Source organism: Microcebus murinus, chromosome 5 (genome assembly GCF_040939455.1).
Source record: "Microcebus murinus isolate Inina chromosome 5, M.murinus_Inina_mat1.0, whole genome shotgun sequence".
NCBI lineage: Eukaryota > Metazoa > Chordata > Mammalia > Primates > Cheirogaleidae > Microcebus > Microcebus murinus.
The window spans coordinates 45,877,470-45,899,879 of NC_134108.1; the positions used below are offsets into that span (position 1 = coordinate 45,877,470).

The 22,410-nt window shown below is 35.3% G+C and overlaps 1 long non-coding RNA gene across 4 annotated transcripts in view; it reads left to right on the plus strand.

Moving 5' to 3' along the window:
• The window catches only part of LOC142870941 (uncharacterized), a 58,302-nt gene extending 36,757 nt beyond the window's left edge, over positions 1-21,545 (plus strand). The window contains exons 5-6 of one of the 4 annotated variants that reach the window (XR_012919288.1): positions 4,914-5,002; positions 10,514-12,325. This is a non-coding gene — a long non-coding RNA (uncharacterized LOC142870941). Of the gene's footprint in view, positions 1-4,913; positions 5,003-10,513; positions 12,326-21,175 lie in introns of those variants that run through there. The other 3 variants (XR_012919286.1, XR_012919287.1, XR_012919289.1) reach the window with 3 other exon arrangements.
• The last annotated feature ends 865 nt before the right edge of the window (positions 21,546-22,410 follow it).

Below are 22,410 nucleotides of genomic sequence, written 5' to 3' on the forward strand. Positions count from 1 at the left end.
ACCATCAAATGAAGGAAATGCCTTTAAGTTTGTTTGCTTGGAAAGAGATTGGTTTAGATTGAGCAGTAATCTTTTTTGGCCCCATTGCTTTGACAGCTAAGAAATAGGGTTTCCACATTTATGTAGTGTTCTCCACTAAACCAAAATGGGTGTATCTATAAATGTATAATTAATTATTACAAAATGTATAATCAGTTACGTGACATGTAGGTAAAGTCAGAAAGAGGTATAATATGTGTTAAGGTTGAACTTACCATTTATTGTTCTTCAAAGAACTTCTTAATTGGAAACTGATCAACTTTTTCAGTCTACCTTATGAAGATTTTGTTATTGTTCATCTGCAATCAAAATGAGGAGCTTTAAGTATAAATCTAATTTTTCCACCTGTATTACACTGTAAATTTTACAAAGAGGTATTTTATAACCTGGATTTCTGGGTTTGTGATTTTATTGGTTTGCTTAGCAGGCTGCTTCTCCCTGGAGAAATTAAGTCTTCAGATTTGTAGTTGGCAAAGTCTTTGAGTCCTCTGCTGTGCTCCCCTTGGGGGATGGAAGTGTCTCAGGTTGGTCCACAGTGACTTCTGTCACTGTGCAGCACTACTGTTTCAGGGGACACTGCCAATTGGCAGCTAGACTTGAGTGGTTTGGACAATTAGCAGGCTTCTGTTCAGTCCTTGGTCTTACTCACTACTGTGACTGTAGAGCAAGCGTGTTACCTGGATGAGGTGGAAATTCAGGCATGTGAAGTAACTGGCTAGGATCCAATGACAACACCAAGGGAAGCTAGGGGTAGTGCTTTAGCCCTCTATCCCAATCTCCACAATCTTCCAAACATACCAAATACACATTAACTCTAAGTCAAAACAGGCTGTGGGCTTGCTAGGCTTGCAATTCAAGATAAATATGTAGTCCTCTTCTTCCAAATGGAGTTTTGCCTGTAAGATTTTCTTATATAGGAATGCAGAAATTGCCCATGCCAATGGTCTAGGAGGGAATGTTCCCCAGGTTAAAAAAAAAAAAGAATTATGTTTGGTGCTCAACTTGTTTACTGATATTTCTGTAGTCACATTGAGCCTCCTTGGATTATACAGCTCCTAAACAAAAACAACGAAAGTAAAAAATTTACAGAAGTCTTATAATCTGGGTTTAGAAGAAGCTAAGGAAACACTTGTCTAGCTGTATCTTGGAAAACAAGAAGAGACATTTGGGATTAAAATAGATTATTAACAGATGGTAAGTATGTAGAAAAAGGCACAGTGATTGCTCAGAAATTGCATGGTTTCATTGAAAACAAATCACACCAAAGAAAAATAATTTCCTATTTAGATGAACTTTGTACAGTGGTAGAGAAAAATACTACAGGTACAGTGTTTCATTTTAGGAGGACATTTGATAGATAGATCTCAACTGAGAGTGCTGTTGTGTAATGAAAGGCTTTAGAGTTAGAAAAACTGCCTGACTCTCTCACTTTTCAGTTCTACACTGTTTGACAAGTCATACAGCTTCTCTGAAACTCTGAAACTAAATTTCTTTAACTGTAAAATAGGCATATTTGCCTATGTATTTTCAACCTCATTCCAAAATTACTGAATTCTTGATAGCAACATTATACCCTGTGGCCTGGATAAAACTTCAATTATATGGACTCATAGTGAGATAATTACCTAGGCTCAAAGGTCAATAGATCAAGGTCAACTTTATGTGAGGGTGCTAGTAGGTGTCCTAAACAACTCTAAATTTTATCCTGTTCAACATATTAGCAATATATTTTGTACAGATATAGGTGATAATTATTAAAGCTATACATAAATATGAGAGGATAGCTTCCAATTGTAAACTCAAATTATCAAATATTTTATAGCTGTAAAGCTAGGTTAAAACACAATGTCAGTATCATGACACATGGCTATAAAGTCTTACTTTTAAATTACAAAACACCAATAACATTATAAGGAAGGGGGGGGCTGGTGAGAATAGTAGTTAAAAAAAACCATTGAAGAGTTTAATTGAATATTATCCAAATGGGAGAAAAATTCAGAGGATTTTAGGAGTTCCTTTCTTCCTTCGCTTGTGGAAATATTCATTTATTTCAATTAAACAGTCATTGAATTTTATCAGTCCCTACTTTTGAGGGACTCAAACCTACCTAGGGGTAATGACACGATGACATGGGCTGTGCTGTGATACAGGTATGTAAGAGATACTGTTGGAGCTAAGAAAGGAGCACAGTGAGTAGGACTCTTGCTCGGGTGTGCATATATATACCTGTGTGTGTGCCTGTATGGGTCACTGAAAGCTGGAGAGGTAAGTCTATGCAGAGTTGGGGGGCTGAGGAACTAACTGGGGTTATCCAGTTGAAAAAATGGAGAAAGGCATCACAGAGAAAGTCGTGGCATGGAAATGCATGACACTATTAGAAGTATTGAAAAGTTTTATATGGCCAAAGCAGACATTTGTGTGTATGTTGGAGCCAGATTATGAAAAGATTTTAATATAATAAATTGTCTGAACTTCATCCTGTAGGTGATGGAGAAAATAGCGTGGATTTTAAATTGGTGGCATCATGAGATTTGTGTATGAGAAAACTCTCAGGGCTCAGTGCTGCACTAACTGAAGTTGGAAGAGACTGGAAGTAGGGAACATGCCAAGAAATAGGTTAATCAGAAGTCTAAATTGATCTAATTTTGAGCATAATAGAGAATTGATTCGACCCTATAACCAAAGGCAGGAGTAAAACTGGCCTTAATGACTCTGTAAGAATTAGTGCCATTTGGATCTTCTTTTCCTATCTCTTATCTCTACTTCTTTCTATGTCAGCTTCCTTCTCTGAGGCAAGATTATTTATTAGGTTGACTCTGTGACCCTAGTCAGCTGTCTAGCCAGAGAGTTTAAACAATTTTGGCTAAAGGCTTGTTCGAAAGGTTTGGGTCACATTTCAATCCATACACAAACCACTGAGATCAAGGGATGGGATGTTTTAATAAGCTTGGGCTCCACCTTCCTTTTCAATATCCATGTTAACTTCTAAATTGATAAAGGAAACTTGAGTTCATTTAGAGACATTGTGGGTTCACTTTCATGCAACTGATCATGATTAGCTTAAGCTAAGCATTACAATCTTGTTCTATATTTTTCTAACTTTTTTTTTGTTGTTGTTTTACAATTGGAGGTATCCTTGAAACTCACTTAATTATGAGATTCCAAGGAAAATGTGTTGCAGAAGTTTCTTAAAGGCCATTTTGTCTCTTGAGAGAGGGGGTTGGACTTGGTTGGGGGACCTTGTTCCTCCCTCTGCTTTTATTCTTTCCTTAGAATAGATATAATGTTTTGAGATGTAGTAGCCAATTAGTGACTATGAGTTAGCATATATGAGGCATTTTCCGAGGGAATTAAAAAGACATAAGCCCTAATTTTTTGAGCCCCTATATGTTATGTGAGAAAACCATTTTTGTTATGTGAGAAAAACAAACCCTTTTTTGGCTTTAGCTACATTAGATAGTTTTTGGTTACTTGCAGTCAAATATCTTTCTAAGTGTTACAGCACCTCTACTCAAAATCATGCAGCCAGGGAGATGAGTTTAGGCAAGAAATTGGCAGCTACTATTCAGAACACATATCCAGTTGGATGGGGGAGGAGGACCAGTTTCCTCAAAGAAGACAGTGGGTGTAGCATAAGATAGTCACTGTGGGAATCACTAAAAATGGGACACAAACCCCACTTGAATTTACTAGAGAAATTTTTGGAAGACTCACTGCCTTCACCCATGGGACATAAACAAGGACAGTGGCAATGTGACTGGAAAGAAAAGAGAGTTATGAGAATCATACAAGAGGGAAAATCAAATGGATTTCATTCATTTTAGGACTGTGGTGGCTTAGTGCTATGGATCACACTTAAGTAGAGGACAATAATGGCTAAAAACTATACAATGGTGAAATTGTAGCCAGCAGTGATAGCTTACTAGATATCAAGTTAATAATCTCTTCTTCCTCCATGTTTTACTTTTAACAGGATATAAACATTAATAATTCTCAAAGAAGTATGTATTATAAGAAGATAAAATAAGAGGAACTGTATACAAAACATGCCTGACATGAAGTTTTCTAAGATATATATGTCTGAGTGGATCAGTAGGTGTAACTGAACAGGTTACTAAATACTAGCAGCTAACTAGGAATAGAATCTCTGTGTCCATGCTATAAAAGCAAACGAGATACCTGCAAGAAGCACAACTATTCCTGAAGTATTACCAGAGAGAGGTTTCTCCTAGGCATCCTCAGAAAAACTGAGAATATAAATGTTCTTACAGTAAATCTGGGGACAGGTTTTATAGAAATAGTTCTCATAATATCCCTTAGTATAGAATAAAGGTATAATATCAAACCCAACTCAATATAAGCTTTCCTCTGGGTTTAGAGCCAGATAAACTAATAGGCCTGTTCTATTCCATGGTGGTCAAGTATGTCTGGGATGCTATGTTCATTTATGGGGACTGTATTTTACAAAGGACAATAACCAATGGTGCAGCACCCTGTACATATATTATAGTTTCAATAGATTCTTGCTGGATGAATAAATGATTAAATGAATGCATGAATGGTTATAGGAACTGAACACATTTTACTTGTACAAGAGCAGCCTCTTATTTCCCTCAAAGAGCTTATAGTCTAGTTATGGAAGCAAAGTACAAAACTCACAAGAAACAGGAACAGATACAAATAAAAGTAGGAACATGCAACAATGCAAACAATATTTTATAGTGGCAATATATTGTTTGGTAAATTATTTCTGTCTCTCTATCTATCTATCATCTATCTACCTAAACAATAAGATTTTAAAATATATGTTTGATGAAATGATTTGTGCAAAAATGGAAATAATTACTGGTATTTATTTTGATATTTCATTATAGCATGTGATAGGAGAGGAGACAACTTAAATGAAAAACCAACTGGGAAAAGCAGAACAGGCAGAGATTCAGCTAGACCTAAAGTCTCCAAGGTATGAAAAATTACAGATTATGTGGGTCATTAATAAATGAGTAAAACATAAAGCAAGCTTCCAGCATTTGTGAAGAATTACTCTTGGAAACAGATAGGATGGAAATATGGTATGAGTTTATGTATGTATCTGATCCTGAGCCAGCAACAGATTCCAAGCATAGCCACAGAGTTGGTTGCACATGTGAATGTCCTGGAAAATCCAGCCATAATTCTATTTCCCCAAGTGGCTCAGCCTTGGACTGAAATGTTCTTGGAAACATAAATATGCAGGATACTGTAGAAATCAGAACAATTTACATGATTGTTTTTCTAGAGAGAAATGTTTTAACTTTTGTGGCATATCATGTTAGTATTCCCCAAGAATTGTTCACTATATTCTGAATAAAGTTCTAATAGTATTAAGAATCATTTTTGCCTTCCCTCTAAAGCATTTTAATAGCTTCCACCTTACTCACAACCGCAGTTTATTTTATATGCAAAGGAAACAGAGAGAAAACAGAAAGAGCCAGGCATTAAGGGAGTTAAACTGCAGAGTGCAGCCACAAAATTTCAAGTATTTTAATGGATATTCTTGGTTTTCCCTGTATGTTAAAGAAAAATTTGCTACCTTTGCAATTTGAAATCACAGTAGTTTGTAAAGTCTATTGCATTTAGAATCAGAGGTTTACAAAGCCTTTAGGTGAGGGGGAGCTTTTGAAATGTCACCCACACAGGAATCTTCCACGGCCTGTCTGACAGTGGCTCATCCACTCTCTAGCCAGGCCCTTCCCGTGACAGCATCTCATGTCAGTCCATTTCATTGTTGAATACATCAGATGGCAAAAAATGTTCTTCCTTATATAATTCAAATGCCTTTTGCCTTTTTAGCCTGGGAATATTTGTAAGATTGTGTTTCCATTAAAACCCAAATTATGCTGACTTTGAGTCCCTAGGGGCTCTTGTGAGAAAGTGTCTCTTTTTAGAACACTTCTCAGGTACTTTCCATCTCGCCCAGAGTGCTGTTTTACATGCGCTTTCCTGCAGATCCAAACCAGTTCTTCACTCTGGTCCTGTTGCCCACCTGCCGTGTTACTGACTCACACTCTGGTGGCCCTTGTAGGATGGCTGCTCTGCTGTTACTGACAGCAGGCCACACTTCGGAGCTACCATTCTTCTTGTGGCCATCCATTGTAAGCATAGAACAAAATCTTCACAAAATCCTCTATAGCAGAGGCTGTAATTTTCATCAAGGTTTAAAAGGCTTGGGATCATTTGCTATTAGATATGGTAGATATGGTTTTCCTTGGGGCCTGCAGGCCACAGGGCCCCCACATAGCACCCCTCCATAACCCCTGGCTTTGTTCCTTGCAGTAGGGTCATCTCACTTCTACCAGACACAGTGTCCTTGGGAACCCAAATAACTACGCCAAAAGAGAAAAAGAGATTTACCCGTCACGCCAATCTCGGGCCTATGTAGCTCTATCCCCAAACCTACTTTTTTTCTAGTTAATGATCCTGGACAGAGATTCAAGGACAATTATGTTACTATATAATAGTCCAACATCAGTGATTTCCTAAAGTATGGGTTGTTCAGTTTTATATAATGTTAAGTAAGGGTCATTCTATTAAGAAGTGTTCTTGTTGAAACTAACAGAAAACAACCGTGGCTAACTTAAACAGGAAATAAATTTGTTTAGAAGGAAATTGGGTCACTCTCAGAATCAGACTCAGAAAGTAGGCAGTGGCCCATCGAGGCTATGCTGTAGGGAGCATCAGGCCTCGCTGCAGCAGTGGTCTGGTTTGGAAGCTGCCCCTGGCACAGTCACCTCTGGACACTTGCGTCAGCCATCACTGCCAGACTCCGTGTTCCCTTCACCTTCAGACCCCAAACTAGTGCTGTCCAGTAGAAGTTTGCACAGGGACAAAAGTATATCTTTGTTATCTTATACAGTAGCCACTAGACACATGGCTATTGAGCAACTGAAATGTGGCTGGTGTATCTGAAGAACTGATTTTTGAATTCTACTTAATTAAAATGAATTTAAATAGCCTCATCTGACTATTAGTTATTATATTGGACAACGCAACTCTAATCTATCAGAGCCTATTGTTTGGGGATTGTCAGCCATAAATTTTCCAGGATCCACTTGTTCAGGTGTGATAAGTGCTACCTATACTTCTATTTCTTGGCTCCTAGATCTCTACATTTGGCCTATGGGAGAAAAAACACCCAAGTCCTTAGTTCAGTATATATAGCATTTTTCCAAAAAGCATTACTCACCAACCACTGAACTAGAATGGCTTCAGTAGGCCTTCCCATCATTTGACAAGGCCAGAAACACCTGAGTGATGAAGTCATGATAAGATCAGTGGATTTTTTTCCGTATTCATAGAGTCTTAGTTGAGTGTTATGGCTCTAAAGCCAGAGTTTCTGGCTTAGAATTACGGCTCTACCATTTACCAATTCTGTGACTTTAAGAAAGTTAATTAACTAAATCATTTGTACCTTTGTTTCCTCATCCATAACAAGGATCTGATCAGAGTAGTTAACTGAAAGTGTAAGCAAATTTCTGTAAAAGCACAGAAGAGCATCTGGAATGTAGTAAGCTCTCAATGAATGTTGGCTTTTATTGTCTACACTGCTACAAGCACCCAAATGATTTTGCAATAAGAGATACTAATCAGTTTTCCTGTGAAAACATGAACGGGTATGTCTACCAAACTACTGTGAATCATAAAATCGACTTACAGAGTTAAAGATGCCAAAGGACGTTGTTGACTCTAACGGCCTGACTCTAAGGGTAACCCTTTGTCTTCTTAGATGGTTGAGAATCTATTTAAAAATCTCACCTTCTAGGAAAAAAAAAGTATGTTTTTGGCTATTAAACTTCTACTTTGTATATCAAATGACAAAAAATTAAAAATGTGTAGATTTAAGGCAAGAGAGTGTGTAGACACACAATGAAGGAAACAATGCCAATCAGACTAATTTGTGCTGATTCTGAAAAGCACATTAGTGGCTTCGGAAATTATTCCTATCATTAAATGGAGGGTTTTTATTTTTTATAGAAACAGAAACCAAAAAGGTAGAAAAGAACTCCAGCACTCCAATACATGGAGCATTGCAGCAGTGAAAGAAACTACGTTTGCCTTGTATTTGGACCTTTTTTTCAGTCTTGAACTTTGCTTGGACCTCACTGTGGGCCTTCAGCAGCCAGCACATAGCACCACACAATCCTGTTTCCAGTCATAGACAAGTTTTTTTTTTTTCCTTTGCAAAAAAGATGAAAGGAAAATAATATACAATAATCCTAATACTTCCAAAATAATTTCTTTCCTAAAAAGAGTTCAAAAAAATATTAATGGAAAGAAAGATCTTGCTGTACTTTTTTTGTGTCCCTAGAAGACATTGTATTATCTAGCTTGCAGAATTTTCCATCTGGTTTTAAAAACAAACATAGCAGGTTTCAGTTCTCTATCATGTTATAAGCAGCAAATGAAAGATTCAAACTATCACTTATTCCACAGAAAAAAACTGAACTGGAGATGCCACTTCACATGAGATTGATAAAATTGCCCTCATCTGCATGCATATATAATTTTTGTGAATCTTTTACACGTGTTTCTTAAATGCCACTAACTCATAGAAAATAGCAAATCCCCTAGTTTTGTAGGAACTGAACCAAAGAGACTGGGAATCTTCATCAGTCAAGACCTAAGTACTTTTAAGTATTCATAAATACCAGCTAGAAGAAATATACTATGCTATACTTTAGCTTAAACACTTGTACTGCATGATATTACTACTAAAGTGGTGGATATATTATAGTTCACAACTTCATGAGTGCAACTACATGGATTTATGCAATTGTTAGGGTGACAGAAAATTAGTTTTAAAAAGGGAAGTGATGTCTAAACTGATGCTTTAATTTCTTGTTATTGATTTCCTAAGAGAATATGACTTATTACATATATTTTAAAAATGGGATGTATGTTTTGAGTTGACTTTCTGATGGTGGAGATGAGTTTTCCTCAATACATGTGCTTAAAGGTTCCTCGAACAATAGCACACATTTGTTAGATGGCTGGCCAAGGTAAGAGGAATTTTTATTTATGCAAAGGCAATATATTCATATCATAATTAACCTACAAGTACATGCTAGCACTGTATTTTACTCAATCATATGCATAAATTTGAATCTGAAATATTTATATTTACCTAGATTTTTCACAATCCTCTTTTGAAATGAAAATACAGAAATATCTACCTCTCTACACAGAATTTTCTGCTTTGAAATAGTAACTATGAGAGCCAACAAGGAGGGCTATAGCTAGATGCCAATTTGCTCTTGTCCAAGAAGACAAAGGATCAAAGGAAGTAGTGGTGAAGAAATTAAGAAGTCTGTATTTCTCTATCCCTTTATGCTGAGCTACAACTTGGTCTCTTCTCATCTCATTTTGTGTGAGAGACACACAACATTGTTTGTCTCACTCAGGTATCTTTCGGAGACCATAGGCAGAAGGTGAGATCACAGCAACTGATGTTCCTTCTCCCTCTCAATTTCTTTAACTGTAAACCCTAAACAAGAAACTCCCAGAGAGAAGCAATCTTTTGTGAAATTGCCCCTTCAATTTTCTTACAAGTCTCTTCTTCTTCCCTTCCCTATTCCATTTCTCACAAACACTACAAATGCTAGAACAACCTTTTGTTACAGAAGGAAGAGACCAATATATTATTCAAATGAGTTAATGTTCCTTGATGAATGAGAAATAAAAACTCAGAGATTGATGAAGACTGCTGGGGTCATTTCCTCTTGTTTTATAAATAAATTAATAAGGATATGTTATCAAGGAGAATTATATAAGCACATATTCTATTAAAGCACCAGGAACCTGATAGATCTCCAACCAACAAAAAATCTTCTGAGTGACCAGCAACCTTGGAGTTAGAGGGACCAAGTCCAAGCTTTTGAAACCACACAATCAGACTATCTTTTAAAGATACATTTATATAATGCTTTAACAATTATTTGGGGAGTAAAACTTTTAGCTGGTTAGGTGGCTATTTTCATTATAAAACCACAAAACCACTAATAGATTATTTATTTGAGTGTCTAACTAATTCCCCTTCTTTCATAACTCACATTTTACATAGATACAAACACAATTTATATAGATACATACCCACATTTCGGTATGATATTGATGTCACACTTCAGTGTGAATAACTAATTTTAACAATCATTTTGTAATCTGATCATGAGTGATATCTCAACCTAGAGGTCTTTTTTGTTTTTTTGTTTGTTTGTTTGTTTGTTTTTAGCACAAGCATTACTCTCTGGTTTAACCATGACCTATTCCTGAGTAGGAATGAACCCCAATGTAGTCCTTCAAAACACAATTCTGAGGGTCTATGGTATTTCTATCCTAGAAATATTCTCCTACACCACATGAAAATATGGTCAAAATATTAAATCCATTCTTTACAAGGTCACCTGAAGTTTATTCTCCCTTTACCTTCTCCTTCCAGGAAAACCTCTGGTGCCCACTGCCTCATGCTGGGGACCTTTGGACAAAAGCATGGGGGTGAATCAAACTTGTAGTTCAAGCCCTGAAAGAGACTTTCTTTTAAAAATGGACAACAGATGTGAACAAAGAAAAGAAATAGATCAAAGATGTGAACTCCATCCATGAGGATATTTGCAAAGACAAAGCATGCAGGTTTTTGTTATTTTTAACTTCCATCAATGCAACCTTCTGGGTGGAGGAGGAAATAACATTGAAAAATAAAATAAAGGAGGGAGTAGGAAATTATGGAAAAGAAAGAGTTGTATCTGTGGAATGGAATGGGACTTAAGGAAAGCAATTCCACACACATTTGAGCACCTTATTTGTGTAGGCATTGGTGTGGATGCTGAGGGCACAGTCAGTACAACATACCGTAGTCTCTTCCTTAAGAAGTTCAAAGAAGAAATCCAAATTACCAAGTAACTGCAATAAAAGAGAAATGCAAAAATTCATAGGCTACAAAGTCAAATTGTTCATCATATCTGTTGATACAAACCACTGATATCCTTTTCAAGAAATTTGAATTGTTTTCATAATTCAGTAATAATCTGAGCAAAGGTTAACTGTTGCAATTTGGAAGCAACACAAGTAACTGTTGGCTTGTATGATTTACTCTATCCTAGCACTGCAGAGTCTGAAGCAGTTCTGTAGAAGAAGCAGTGGAGGCCACAGACAGAATTTGGAGCCTGTGATTTTAGCCCTTTGCTGGATTGCTACTTGCAGTCACTTCCTACAACTTTAAAATTGACCACAGCTCTCATTCCTTACCAATTAACATTCACACCACAAGTCACAATGCCTTTTATTTGCTATTTGGCATTCCCACCCCCAAGTAAATACTCACAAATTAGTACTATTTAGTCCAAGCTTCACAATTCTTTTAGTGCAATTTAGAGGTTTCTATTCGAAAACACAGTGTGGTTATTGGTTATGTGCTTATAAAGCTTTTATTTTTCTAATGAAGTGTTAAGGCCTGTGACAATTGTCAACTAAGTCTCAATGAATAATGAAGACAGTAACAGCATTTATTATTTTCTGATGGTCATTAGGCAGATATCAGTTTTTTAATGCACTGAATTTCTTTTCTATGATGGACATTCACACCAATTTTATTCAATGAAGAGCATTGTCTTATGTGGTTGAGTGATTCTAAAAGTTGTTTCTAAACTTTTATTGGCCCAAAGTTAAGCCACAAAATGGAATATAAATTTATTTTTGATTTCTCTTATTTTGTGTAGCTGGGGCTAGTGAAAACATATTGAAACACATATAAAGGACCCAAACCAGTATTTCCTGAACTTAATTTAATTCTCTGAAAAGGCAGATTCCATTTAAAAACGATCTGTTTTGTGACACAGCTTCTAGGAACATGTGGTAAAAGGTATGCTTGTGCCTTTAAGTAGTATCACTTCACAGATAAATGCATTACTTAATTAGAAAGGGTAACATCCAGCTTCCTACCTTGATGAAATGAAAAAGGACGTAAAGTAAAAACAAATCAATAGCACTTCAGAGTGATCAAATTATTTTCACAGTGAGTGGATGGATTCGTGGACAAAGTGAATTTTAAAAATAGAGCAGAACACAGGAAAGCAAGCATGTATGCAAAGTCAGTAGGCTCATGAAAAGAAGTTAGAACTGGAATTCAACCCAACAGCATGGTGATTTGATTATTTATGACAATGAGGGATGGAATGAAGAAAAGCATATATTAATATAAATGGTAAATATAAAAAGAGCCAACATTTCTTTTTCTAGTAACCTTTAACTTATATCTTCCCACCATATTTTTTAAAAACCTTATTTGCTTACTTATAATAAAATTGTCTAAAGTAAGTGTAAACTGTTCTTTTCATCTTCTTAGTCTGACAACTTGGCAATATGTCAGAAGGGATCATTTTGTGGATCTGGTTTGTGAGAGAGAAGCAACATTCTGGAATAGCACCTAATTGGAAGATCAGTCCTTGAAGAATAGAGGAATAATTGTACATAACTACAAAAGAGAATTTGAAGTGACAGGAAGAACAGAGAATTGTAAGGATCATGAGAAGAGGGTGATGCACAACAGCTGAGAATTCCACAGTAGACTGGGTATCAGCAAAATGGGTGGTTTCGTGCCTGACTCCTATATGCTCCGAAATGAAGCATAAAAGGAAACAATTTATTTTTCCTGTTAGGGGATATTCTGGGTCTATTCCTGGTCTCCTTAAGGTGGACAGTCTTCTACTCCAGTCTCATTCTCTGTTATGTCTTGCTTTGTACTTGGACCCTCCAAAGCACCAAAGTGGTTGTGGTTTCCTTACTTCCCCCAGGCCTTTCTCCAACAAACATCTAAACCATGTTTCTCAGGAAACTCTCTTTCCATGGAAAAATTTCCCCTACGACATTGCCACTCATCTTTTTAATACTTGCAGTTCAGGCATTATCTTTTCTGGGAAAGTTTCCCTGATCTTCTATTTGGACTTGGTGGTACTTCTGAGTACTCTCACTGGAATCTGTGCAATTACAACATAAGAATACCATCCATTTCCTTATCTGTCTCCTTAAGTAGACTTTTTAGCATCGCCAGGATAGGTATGAGCTTTATCACCTCCATCTCCTAGTGTGGCATGGTGCTCAATAAATGCCTGATGAAACGCACCAAACAAAACAGAAAGCCAGGCTGCAGCAACGCTGGTTAAAGTGCATGTCTGATGTTCTGCAATGAGTTAAGTAAAGAAACCGAGAGTAGGCATTTAAAAATTTCTACTGCAATTTAACATTGTCAAGATACTCAAGCTCATGACTCATCTCACTGAGCAGGGTGTACATCAGTTGACTACTGTTGAACTTGAATGGTGAATCAGATGTGGCATGAACTGCATAATAATCACATGAAGTAAGAACACACTACAACATGTGATTGCTTCAGGTTAGACAGCTATAACCCTCACATGTACAGAAATATGAGAAAACATAAGCATTTTTTATTCCCGTAACTTGCAATTTTTCAATCACTGTTTTTAATCAAATTAAATTTATAAATTTAATGTTATTAGCTAAGTAATGAATGTAAATTATCTTATTTATTTTCAGTTCTGATTAATATGTGGTAAAACAATCTTCATTGGATTATTTTTGGTCAAAAAAAGAAACATCTTTCTAAATATAAATGTACAAGTAAATGAAATGACGATGATGATGATGGTAGTGATAAAGACTACAAGAGGTTGTAATACTTTTACTTAGATTATGATCCCCCTTATACTGAGTTCAACTTTGTAGCCAAAATTGATGGTGGAATGTTAAAATCACAGGTGGTAATTAGCTAAGATGTACTGGCTAACAAAGTAAAGAAACCATTAAACATTAAGGGTCATTTACATAAATATTATGAACTATAAGTTCAAAACCAAAAAAATTCTAAAACAAAACCAATAAATTCAAAAGCTGACAGAGCAGATGTTTTAAAATTTCATATGTAAACATTAGTGATTTTCAGTCTTTTTGTAAAGTAGCACTTCTGGTTGCTAAGAATAAGCAATCATGTACAGTTGCCGAAGCACTAGTGAGAAGCTGAGTCAATGATGCTTTCTTAGAAATACTGGTAAAATCTGAGGCAAAGAAGTAAGATTAAGCATCAGTTTCCAATGATATCATAGTTTAATGTTTGCAGGAATCATTAATTCTATGGAAGATCTATGCATAAAATAAATAAAAGTGGTATTTTTATTGCATTTGACAGTGTGTACGTATCTTTATAATATCAACATAATAATTCTTTTAGTATATGTGCAATGTGAACATGATGGTGCTATGAAGAAATGATTCTTTTTTGACCTTTATTGCTGAAAATGAATGCTAGCCCCAAAAGGTATAAAACTAAGAAAACTAGGAAGGGTAACATGCAATTTAACCCTTGGCTTGGAGTTTAAATTTTTCACAGGAGCACGTTCTGATGGTGTGACAGGAAGATGTTCTGGAGTGACTATCCGGACTCCGGAGTGGGACTAGAATGCAGATGGTGCACTGTTTCCTTCATCAAGGAAGTCTTGCACACAGTTGAACTAAGCAGTGCCCCTAGCAATGCAGTAAAAACTTGAAAGCTGATTATAAACTACTGCTATTGCATGTTGAGGTAAGAAGATGAGAGAGAGGAAAATGTCTGCCAAGAATGTTTAAATTATCAAACATATTTTTGTGCATCTGCAAGATAACAGTTTGGTTCTAAGTGTTTAAAGATGAGAATTGATCAGCTAGACTTTCTTGTCTCTTTCATATATATACGTGTGTACGTGTGTGGGTATGTATATATTTAATGACCTTAATTCTTGTATGCATGCAAAGAAAGGATGTAGCATTTTTCTTAGTGACAGACAAAATCGAAGAGCAAAAATAAGTTTGAAATAATAAAACTTCTAGATTGTTGTGATATATTTCATAATGAAATGATGATCAATGAAATAGGTGACAATCTTGATATTGCGCATCTGTGAAAAGTAAAAACACTTTCTAAATTTGATAGCAAGTTATTTTGTCTGTGATTCTAATAATACAAAAATTGGTATTGTGGTTTGTATACTTTTGTATCTTTCATTTCTTTCAGTAAATTATACTAACAATTTATTTCTATTGTATTTTGTGAAAGTATAGGTTGTAAATACATCATTTATAACCACAGATAGTTTGAGAATAACTGCTCAAGATCTGTGATTTTCAAATTTTAACATGCACATAAATCATCTCAGCATCATGTTAAAATGCAGATTTTGATTCATCAGATCTAGGGTGGGACGAGAGATTCTGCATTTCTAACAGCTGCTGGGTGCTGATGATGTTGCTGGTCTGAGGACGGCACTTTGAATAGCAAGGCAACAAATAACTCCTGTTGTTGTTTAGATAACAGTTTCAGTTATTAAAGTCACTACATACTCTTGTTTCATAGGAAAATGGTCTTTTAGATAAAGCATTTAAGGAGTACATAAAAAGGAATAGGAACTTCTTACGGGCAAAGCAGAATCCCTGTGGTGATCACGGAGTCTCAGAGGCTAGATTTGCTCCAACCTCGTGTATCAGTCTTTTCTGGGGAATTCTGAGCTGGTGGGAGTGGATCCTGGTCTGAGTGGCAAGTGATCTCAAAGACCGTTCAAAAAGAAAAGGAGGCCAGAGGGACTTTGCAATTTGTCAATGATAATTCCCTGCAGATTTAAACCATGAACATTTTCTTTGATTTTTGGATAAAGCTGGAGTCAATGGGAGAAGTCCTTCCACCTCACATTTCCACTGAAGGTAAACTGGGCCAGGTTTCTTATATAGAATTATTGGGAAAAAAATTTTAAGTATTCGTGCAAAATGGAAAAATTTAAGGCCCTGTATTCTGATGTATTACTCACTATTTGAGGCTAACATATGATAAAAGCCAGTAACATAATGATTTCTTCATGAAAAGTATATATCACTTAATGAGTATAGGTAAGACTATGATGTTGAGCTAATATAAATATGTCCCTTCCACATGTGGCCCCAAGGCCACAGGTTCCCCACCCATGCCTAGGTAGCTTACAGGCTATGCAGTGTTCACATTCAGTAGGTTCAGTTAAAGACAAAAAGACAAGCAGGAGAGTCTGAAATGAAAAGAAATGAAAGCAGAAGTATATGGAGTCTGAAAATTGATGGTTTAAAGAATAGTGTTTACTGATTGCAGACAGAGTATACAATGCACCATAAGCAGAATGTGACTAGAGCATGGTTTTGAATATGAATGCAAATATAAAAATTATCCTAACATAGCATCATTCTGATTCTTCCAAAGAAGCATATTTTCTCAGGATTATCATGTGAATTTCTGTATGTCATCTTGTTTTATAAAATATACCGTTGTCATTCCACCTTCATACTGATTTGTGATAGTGTTTATTATAGAATGAAAACTGAGATGGCAAAACCCAAACAAATATTAAATATACAAGGAAAAAACTCTCGGTTTTTATTTTGAATATCATTTAGAGTATTTGAAGAAAAAAATGTTGATACTGTGAAGTAAAGAGGCTTTTCTTTTTACTTATCTTTTCCAAAGAGCTTTCTTTACATTCGTATGTATCATGAAGCTAAAGTTAAATGGTTGTGTTAATGAATTGCAATACATTATAATAATTCCAACCTCAAGGTAAATTTAATAATAAATAATGGCACAAAAATTTATTGAAGTATGTGTAAATACTGGAAAAACTTAGCTTATAGAAATTGAATGCTGTTATTCAAAGAGTACTTCTAAAATAATGATGATGATAAAAATAATAATAATGATAAAGAGCTTCTAGTACTTTTATTTACCTGGTAACTATAAAGTACAATAAGAATCCTCATTTGATGATGTAATACATTAAAATTTCCTAGACAGACACGTGGGATTATTCTTCTAGCTCTCCCAAAATGTCATTTGAAGTTATATTTTTTTCTGACGTGTTTAAAGTGAAGTCTCTTTTACACGACATTATTGCCTATTCTTTCCAATAGTAAATCAGTAAAATCTGATTATTAGAAAAAGCTTTCTGGCAACCAGCTGTCATAGACTCACTCTGGGAATTAGGGAACACACAGAGTTAGCAAATAAAGAAGAGAAAACGATCAATCTCTTACCTGTGTCATAGGGTGTTTTGAAACAGAAGAGACCAGAAGAAATTGGATGAATATTACAATTTACTTTGATCTAGGATTTTAAAATATCTGGAAAAAAGATTATTGGATTGAGTAATAATCATAGTAGATTATTTTTATATAAACACTGTACATCTCCTTCGTGTGTATGTGTGTATTTGTTCTTTCGTGTAGTTCAATAACCACATCCCTTGTTCTTAAGTAGCCGATAGGTATTTTCACTATTTAATATTAAAATAGAACTGTCAAAAATAGCCAGTTTTATCAGAATTTACCCTTGATATCTGAAAAAAATATTTTCATTTATTATGATGATCAAATTCAGGTTGTGCCTGTATCAATTCATATCCACTATTGGATTGTTGAGTCATTGCACATGCAATAATTTTTTTTTTTCAGGAAATGATGGGATATCTTTATAGAAACGTCATTCTGTGGTGACAAACTTAAAGTTTGGGCATATTTTCTTTTGACTATTTCCAATCTGTCCTTAAAATCTTCATTCTTATTAACCTAGTACCTTGAGTGTTATAATTGCCATGAAAAAGACCCTTGAGGAAAAGACCACTGTGCATATTTAGATAATAGTATGAAGGATAAGTGTCTCCTGCAAAGTTCAAATACACCAATAGATACCTTATTTACCAGTTAACTGACTCTTGGTATAGGAAGATTTCTAGAAGTCAAGCTGAGGTTAATTGAGAATAGGTTTTTAGATACTAATTCTGTGAAAATAATTCATAAGACTCAATTCTACAGATTTCATGATCTTCAATAATATTTGTGCCAATTTGGGATAAATTCTAGTCTATTATCTATAAATCTTTGCCATAAAACATGTACTAAGTGAGTAAATTGTACTAAACATTACTATGCATCATCATTTTTCTCCATAATTTAATATTTTTTAGCTAATATGGTATGTGCTATAATGGTAGAAATCAGCATTTGACTTACAAAGGCTGCGTTAATTTGGCTTAATATCTATCTGTGGTAAACACTGACATTTTTTAACATATTCCAACATTTGAGAGAAGACAAGAATAAAATTTTATATTAGACATATACCATATATCTAATTAAAAAGGTGTAAACTGAATTACCAAACCTAATTAAATTTGTTCAACCCTCCTATTGTGTCAAATATACTTTTATACCAAAACAATTTGTGCAAAGCTATGAGTTTTCTCTATTTTAAGTTGACAAGCTAGCAAACATTATTGAATTTAATCATGATTGCACAAAAGTAAGTACTCTGTTGATGAGCTGGTTATGTCCAATGAGTAATAATATAAATACATAAATTATTTCAAATCATTTCAGCTCTAATTATTTTGTTATCATCAAAATTTTTACATTATATTTGTGTATTGACAGTAGTGAGCTAAAGGATTAAAAACAAAGATATACATTTGAATACATTATCATCAAAATGTAAATTAAATTAAATGTAAGATATTAAAATTAACTTTTATATGTTTTCAAGAAAATACATTTTTCTTCTTAAAATATTGAGTTTATCTATTAAAAATTACAGAGAAAATGCACATTTTAATTTATGTATACCAAATATTTTAATAAAGCTGTTTAAATATCTGTAAAATTTATTTTAAAAATTTAATTGGAACAAATATGTTTTGTTAAAAAATTATTCTAGCATTCAGTACTCATCTAGTTGACATTATAAAGAACTGCTATCATACATTTGTCATGTTATTTGACCAACATATATATTAATACAAATTTAAGAGTAATAGGAATTAATATTGTGAAATGTTCATTTTTTGCTATGTATAACTTTTGTATAAATTCCTATTTAAGAGTAATAGGAATTGTTTAATATTGTGAAATGTTCATACTTTTGCCATGTATAACTTTTGTGTATAATATTGTGTATACCATGCCAATGTCTATGCACCTTTAGAAGCACAAATTGAGACACAAAGAGAGGTATACAAATGGACACTGTCAACACTACCAGAAAGTAATACTTTAAGGAAAAATCTATTGAAAGGGAGGATTAATTCATTTACCATTTAACGCATCTGCCTCCCAAATTTCACCTGCACTTTGAAGCAGTGTATGAACGTCTCCAATGCTGGTGCTGTGGTTTGAATGTGTCTCCTCCAAAATTCAGGGGTTAAAATTTAATGGCCAGTACGATGGCATTAAGACATGGGACCTTTAATAGGTGATTAGGTCCTGAGTGACCCTCCCTTGTGAATGGGATTAATGTCCTAAGGTTCACAGGCATTTCCTCCAGCCTTCTGCCTTCCACCAGGGGAGGACACAGCTTTCCTCCCCTCCAGAGGACACAGCAAAAAGGCCCTCACAAGACACCGAATTCTGGTGCCTTGATCTTGGATTTCCAGCCTCCAGAATTGTGAGAAAATACATTTCTGTTCCTTTTAAGTTATCCAGCCTGCGGTATAAATAAACTTTATTTGTGCTGCGGGCAATCAGGATCCTTCGCATGCATGGTTTACAGTGGGATGTGTGCTCCTATGAGAATCTAATGCCACTGCTGCTCTGACAGGGGGCGGAGCTTATGCAGTGATGTGAGTGATGGGCAGTGGTTGTAAATACAGATGAAGCTCTGCTCACTCACCTCTTGCTGTGCAGCCAGTTACTAATAGGCTACAGACTGGTACCTGTCCATGGCCCAGAGATTGGGGACCACAGATGTAAAGTATAATTTACATTCTTTGGAGATAGATGGGGTTTGTGCACAGAACAGAGACATTAACAATATTTGTAGGCCAATACCAACAAATCACATTCCCATTAGAGATGATGCTATATGATTTTGAAAAACCTCCTGAGAGAATTCCATGTGTTCTGCAAAATATTTTGTAAAGTCATGTTTCAATTTAATTATTGATAATTAACATGGTGCTAATTATAGCTATGGATCTTAACTCTGCTGAGAAAAAGATATTTTTATATAAAGGGCAAAAAAAAGAAAGAAAAAGGAGAGAAACATGCTAGCAAGCCAAATGGCAAAAGTCTGGCAACTCATAAAATAAATCTGCCAAATACATCCTGCTGCCTTACAGCATGGCCACCTGCCAAATAGCTCTGCATTGCATCCTCAATAGGTTTGACAAGAGGAAGTGAAAAGGGACTCCACTTTAATGCTATGACTCAATTAATAAACACTCATTCAGAAAACCTTTAATTGTTTAAATTAAGCATCCTGTCTGGTGGAATGTGCAGGCTTGTAGTTTAACATGATTGGAGTGACTTCTGATTAGATATTTTAAAATACCTGTTTTAAGAATATCTCTTCCTTATTAATTATGTGCTTAGCATCCACATTTTAGATAAAGGGCAAATAAAGTACGAGTCCTAGAGAGTCAATAATAAATAGAGCATAAACATAAACTTTTCCTCTGTCCCATATTTGAACATTTATGGTTTTGGCCTTAAACCAAATTAATGTCTCAGGAGTAATATTTCTGTCAATGTCCAGTGCTTCCAAGGTTCCTTAAATCAGTTTCATATATGGATGTGCTAGTTCACAAAGCAAAATATTGTTTTTTAATATTCATAAGTTAAGAGAAATCTTGAATTATGGTTAAGTTTTTTAATATTCATAAGTTAAGAGAAATCTTGAATTAGGGATAATAAAAACTTTATAGAATTAGGCAGTGGAGAAAAAACAGTCAAGAAAAATAGTACAAATTATCCAAAAGAAGTACACAGGGCAATAGAAATGTTTAAAATAGAATCATGGGATATGTGTGATTATCTAATTTAACCCAATTTTAGATAACAGGTAAATGAGGACTTTGTGATTTAAAGTCTAATGTTCTTCTTATGCAGTTTGTAAACTTTGATGTTCATTGGAAAAATCTAGACAGCATGTTAAAGTCCTGGCTTAGGGTCCCAGCAATTCACATAGTTGAAGTGTAGTAGCAGAAAACGGTATTTTCAACAGATGACCAAGGTGATTCTCAGGCATGTGGTCCATAAACTTCGCTTTCAGAAACCCTGCAGGACCCCACATAATTCCTCTGGATGGAAGACAGTAATGAAGGCTGTGGAGGCTCGAAGACAGATGGCTGACTAGTGAAATGATAGAAAGGCATGAAAATAAGCGTACCAAGGTTTTTCAACTTCCATGACCCAGGGAAACAAGATTGAAAATAAGTGACTCCAAATATGAGACCAGTGTTTTCATTTGCACCGTTGAGGTCAGCCCTTCTACTTTCAATTTGTGCCCAGTGTCATTCCCATTTTCTCCTTTATTCACCACTTTGCAATCGCATGTATGTCTCTTAATATCTGTCTCTCTCTCAGCACCATAGACTCCTTTGAAGTAAAGAACTGTCTTACTTTTTTTTTTTTACCTGTTGTCCATCTCTCTTCCTTCATTCTTAGAACTATTGACATAAAGTTCTGCATAAATAAAGTATTAGAGAGAAGGCATCCTCCCAGAATTTGTCTCTGAGAATGTCTCGTTACCAAAAGATCTTAACATATTCAAGTATCAGACACCTTATACTTTGAAATTCAGCAGTTCTAAATGCCACCCACATTCTGATGGCCTGAGAAGATGGTTCAAAATATAGGGATTCATGCTTTAAAACACATCAGAGAGTGCTGACCTAGATGATCAAGGCTGAAATTACTTGTAGATGGAGCAAATGCCTCCATTCAGGTGGAACTTGATGGCAACTACTGAGGGCATCTGACCAAATGCCTGTGCTGTAGCACATTTGTTGATGTTCATTACTTTGAATGAAAGCAGTTCCCTTGTTAAAATCCAAACAGTATTGGGAAAGAGAACATACTAAGTCCTTATATGTATCACCAGTGATAACAAGATACCTGCTTGTTAAGCCATAGTAGGTAGTCAATAAACATATACTAATTAAATGAATGAATGAACAAACAAATGTTTGCTGAGGACAATTGAACTTATCCAATTTATGGAGGACTAATGATTAAATCCAACGAGTTGACCTGGGTGAATTCCTTAGGTTCCATGCTGTAACCTAAGGGAGTGGAGGGCCCAGGATGAGGGAGTGCATGAAGGGTTCAGTGGTGTGACATGTGACATGGAGGAAGTGTTCACGTCACTTCTGCTGATAAAGAATTCATACCATTCATCCAGTTAAGTATATAGGTAAGTGAATAAGCCAATTTGGGCTCACCTTATGTACGTTATGCCTAGCCAAATGTCACCCACACAGCAGGCACCTTCACAGAGCTGCCACA